Genomic DNA, 3,712 nt, shown 5'->3' with positions numbered 1-3,712 from the left:
CAGTTGTATAAAATCCATTTTTTGTTGTCGCATGTCATAATCCAATCAAGAAATGGTTTATGTGGTTGTGTGGACTAAGAGAAGATACACTTCACAATGATGAGGTACCCAACTTACCGAGCCTTTTCACTTTTCCAATTTGTTTCTAATGATGAACAACCAGAGTGGTTGATGCCAAATTCCTTATCAACTTCTGACTTAGAGGATCAGCTTCGATGATCATTGTGAAGTGTCTGTCTCTGGTGCTGGCCACTGCTCCTGTCTCTGAGGTGCTTGTCTCCTTTTCAGAAATTCATGAACCCCACTGCACTGTATGTTCTTAGCAGTTACTGGGCCAACGCATCATTGAAGTTGAGTTATCTTGCTGCTTTATGACACTTTTTGAAACTGAATAAGAAAATTGCTTGAATTTGCTTTTTGTCTAACATCATTTCTATAGTCTAAAACACATATAAAATAAACAGCAAATTATAAGTCATTAGCAAAATATATAAAGTGAGAAATGTGCATTAAAATGATATATAACATAACCACATTTATTTAAGAATGTATTCAATATGGGGCAGCAGATGGCATAGTGGTTACGTGCTGGACCCTCAAATGGCCAACCTTGGTTTGAGTCTGGACCTGGTGGCATCAAACTCACGCCAGGTGTGTGTACGTGTGTGCCCAAAATCACAGGAGGAGAAGGGATTGTGGGGTGGCCCTTCCCCCTAGGAGGATGATTTTTCACTGTCCCTCTCACTGTCTCTGTCTCCCTCTGGTGAGTGCACACACCCTAAAGCAAAAACCACTAAAAAAAAAAAAGAAAGAAAAGAATACATCCAATATCAAATGGCAAATTTCAACAATGCACCAATCTAATAGCTCAGACTACCCAGCTCAGAGAACCAGTGGAAGATAGTGACAGTTGCCAGTTTGTTTTTTTTTTTTCTCCCATTTTACTTCTGTGCTGTGGGGAAGAAAGTCATTAGACCCACTTAGAGATGGATTGGAAACAACACTGTTACCTGGTTTTCATAAGTTTCCATTCTAACCAGAGGAAAATTATGGTGTCGGTGGCTGCTCAGACCTGGTAATGAATACACTGAGGAAGTTTAGATATTCTCATTTCCCCAGTGCAATAGACTGTAAAAAGTGTCTTCAATAATGTTAGAGAAATAAATGGAGAAATGGTTATTTTTTATGGACTTGATGAAATCAGAGTGTTTCCCTGAAAGAAACTTTAAACAATTCATTCTTACTCTGTGAATAGTCTTGGATCTGTGATCAGAGTGTTAAACTGTGATTTTGTGGAGAAACTATGATTGCCATGGAGAAGCAAAGTGGGAAGCCCCAGCTCTGAGCTCTTGGCTCAGCATCCTCTGACCTAAACTTGCTGGCTGTACCTCAGTGCCCTGAAGTCATCCTGTAAGAATGTCAGTAATACATTGCAGCAGTTAGCAGCAAAAAGACCTCGGAAACAAATGGCCCAATAGTTTCCACCTTTTTTATGTACAAATATAGTACAACTGAATAAAACGGTGGCTAAAAGATGATTTAATGGGTCGTTATTGAATGTCCTTAAGTTGTTGGCAAATCACATCGTTAAGAAACAAAGAAGCTAGAACTAGTGCCATCCCACCAGCTTTCTGAGTTCTAGAGGTTGCCAGATAATTCCCAACCACCTTCGGCCCACTGGATTTCCTGGAATACACTATGTTGTTTATATGCATTATAAATATTTGAGAAAGGTTCTGGGATCTTCTATGACTCAATATATTATTAATAAAGTTGGTAAACAGAAGTTGGAGAGCACTTCAGACAGTTAGAAGCGTAGGTGAATTCTACAGAAACTGCGATTCATTTTTCACTTATGTCAGTGCAGATGGGGTTTGCATTAACAAAGACTGCAAGACACTAATCATTGGCAACTGTGTGTCCCTCTCCATGCATGGAGGGCAAGGGCCTTAATTGGAAGAGCATCGTTCAGGGGCTCATTAAATCCAGCTTCTGTGGTAGAAAACTTTTAATGATTTGGCAAAGTTGAGTACTGCAGAGCTTGTTAAATAGCCTTCCAATTAGCAAGAATGAAAATTTTACTCCATCCCCTTGGAACCTGTGATTAATTGGAGCCTTCATTTATTAGAGGAGTTGAGAGAAATTCACAGGGACTAATAACAATGTTTTATTGTCATACACGAAGGATACAAAGTTGTGTGGTTGTCATGGTGACACCTGACAGAGAAATGAATCTCATAGTAGTAAAGTTACCTTTGCTAACTAGTGAACTGCTGCCAGTCTATGTTTAATTACTAGTTATATTTATCATAAAACTTTTAACAGTGAAATATTGTATCCTCTGATTCTAATAGAGACACAATGGCAAAATAAGTTTATACAAATTCGCAAACACAGAAATTAGACCTATTTACCAGCATTACATTAAAAAACCACAAATTTTAAATTTCCAAATGTAATTGCAATATAATTTATTGTGATAAATATGGTATATATATATATATATATATATATATATACTATATATATATTAAAAAAGATAGTCTAATCCTGCCTTCTATAAATGTGCTGAGAGAATAACACATTTTATGACCTCACTTCATAATGGACCATTTATGCGTACGTGCAGACAGATCACCTTTGGGTAGTCTCTGAGATCAGAAGCATCCAACCAGAAAGTTATCTTCAGTTTTGCAGCATCTCTTGTCTTTTCAATGAGATACAAAGAATATGTTTCAAACTCAGAACTATCTAACAAAAAGAATAAATCCTTGATTTATCTTGATGCTAAATAGTCAGGAGTGTGGATGGTATAATGAAATCCGAATACCTAACACTTATATCTTTTTGAAAACAATGTATTGTCGCTGTTTTAAGTCAGAAAACCAGTTTTATTTCTAAAGCTGCTGTAAACCTCTAGCAGGTACCGATGGTAACTGGCAACACTTGCACTAGTTTGTCTGTGTGGCCAGCAGAGTCTGCCTCTCAGCAGACCAGGCCTGAGAGTGCACTGGGGCAGCTCTGCCTTGCCGCAGGTACTGGTAACTCCCCGCTTCGGTTCATCCATGATGAACTTGCCCTCTAAATCGAAGTTCTTGATGCTGGGGCCCATGGCAGCACAGAGCCAGTAGCAGTTGGGGCTAAAGCACAGGGTGTTGATGTCCCCACCGTCCAGCGTGTAAAGGTGCTTGCCTTCGTTGAGCTCCCACAGCATGGCCTGGTCGCACTTGCCCCCAGAAGCATGGAGGGATCCATCTGTAGAGGGTCATAGTGTTCGTGTAGCCCATGGCCAGTGTGGTTGGTCTTCAGCTTGCAGTTAGCCAGGTGCCACACCTTAACCAGCTTGTCCCTGCCATTCACCATCTTCTATTGACTTTTTCAAGACCTTTTCTACAGACAGAAATAAGGCCTCTGATGCCTTTCCAAATGCCTTCCCACTTTGTCCTTCTTGCTATGTCTGTAGAACTAACCAATACCATGCAGCCAATATCAGCCAACCCCATATGTGACGGACACTACAGATGGTCTCACCCTGCTCTTTCTGACGATGCAGAGGTGAACCCATCCCTTGAGGCAGGGCAGGAGTGTGGGCTCTGACAGAGTGTACAGGACAGCCATCCAGAGAGTCGTATGGATGGGAATTCCCCACATGCCATTGGGATTGGCCAGGTTAGCTTCACAGGGCTGTTCCATAGACTGGTACCCTTGGTGG

The 3,712-nt window shown here is 40.6% G+C and overlaps 1 pseudogene; it reads right to left on the bottom strand.

Annotated features, from left to right (window-relative positions):
* Nucleotides 1-2,916: 2,916 nt before the first annotated feature.
* Nucleotides 2,917-3,363, bottom strand: LOC102484464 (receptor of activated protein C kinase 1 pseudogene; annotated as a pseudogene).
* Nucleotides 3,364-3,712: the final 349 nt, after the last annotated feature.

The sequence above is a fragment of the Tupaia chinensis genome, unplaced genomic scaffold, assembly GCF_000334495.1.
Source record: "Tupaia chinensis unplaced genomic scaffold, TupChi_1.0 Scaffold144048_1, whole genome shotgun sequence".
NCBI classification, from domain to species: Eukaryota; Metazoa; Chordata; class Mammalia; order Scandentia; family Tupaiidae; genus Tupaia; species Tupaia belangeri.
This window is presented reverse-complemented; position numbering and strand designations above follow the sequence as displayed.